We start from the raw sequence: 1,185 nt of genomic DNA on the forward strand, positions 1-1,185 counted from the left end.
GGGAGGTATATAAAAAACAGTGAAGATTTCTAGTAACAATTTTATGTCATTCCAGGGCTGTGGGTGTCCTTTTGCCAACAGTGTATCTAAGGTTCCCCAAGCATTCCCTATTCATTAGGAAGATATAAGATACTTTCTTCTTATTTTTCCCCCATTAGTCTGCTGCTTCTTTTTTGCTAATTATAAATGTTATATACGTCCATTGTGGAAAATTCAGAAAATATAGAAAAATATATCAAATAACTGTCCACAAGCTGACTGCCTAAAAATAAGCATACAAACATTTTGAAAGATTTTCTTTGCAAAAAATGTATATTTTTATATAGGTGAAATCATATTATATTATTCCACACCAGGCTTTCTGCTCCCTACTTTATATTGGGAATACTTCCAATACTGTTACAAATGTATTTCACATCATATTTAAAGATTAAATATATTAATACATTTAATGAGTTCAGAACATATCATCATATGGATGTACCATAATTTATTTAACCAGTCCCTTGTACTGTGCACATGTAGGATGATTCCAAATTTTTACTACTGTTAAGTGATACTGCAATGAACATTCTTCCACAAATATGTTTATCTAAGTTTCTGATTATTTCCTCAGTATGAGAGAGTAGACTAAATCTCAAAGGGGAAGACTGCAGATACATAGATAATACAGAATGAATGGTTTCTTAAAGCACTTGAAAAAAGGCAAAATCACCAGAAAACTGATGGTCATTAAAAGAATCTGCAGCCAGTTATGTTTAATACCACTCTTCTTTATGTCACCTGGGTAGTAACTTCTTAGACATCAATTTAAACACTTCTTCACCTGCTCTCTATCACCACTCCTATTTAACACTGTATTGGAAGTCCTAGCCAGAGCAATAAGGCAAGGAAGTGAAATAAAAGGCATCCAAATTAGCAAAGAAGAAGTAAAGCTATCTCTATTTGTGGATGGCATGATACTATACGTAGAAAACCCAAGAGAATCAGAAAAAAAAAAATACTGGCACTAATAGAGAGGTTTCTTTGCTATTCATAAGGTTTTCTTATGTGTTTTATTGACTATGCAAAGGCATTTGATTGTGTGGATTATGACAAATTATGGATAACATTGAGAAGAATGGGAATTCCTGAGCACTTGATTGTACTCATGAGGAATCTGTACCTTGACCAGGAGGCTGTCGT

At 33.2% G+C, this 1,185-nt stretch overlaps 1 protein-coding gene across 1 annotated transcript in view; it reads right to left on the bottom strand.

Annotated features, from left to right (window-relative positions):
• Window positions 1-1,185, bottom strand: part of CLCN5 (chloride voltage-gated channel 5) — a 167,747-nt gene that overhangs the window by 4,298 nt on the left and 162,264 nt on the right. The window lies entirely within an intron of this gene.

The sequence above is a fragment of the Orycteropus afer genome, unplaced genomic scaffold, assembly GCF_000298275.1.
Source record: "Orycteropus afer afer isolate SDZICR_OR568_19922 unplaced genomic scaffold, OryAfe1.0 scaffold00817, whole genome shotgun sequence".
In the NCBI taxonomy this organism is placed as follows: domain Eukaryota; kingdom Metazoa; phylum Chordata; class Mammalia; order Tubulidentata; family Orycteropodidae; genus Orycteropus; species Orycteropus afer.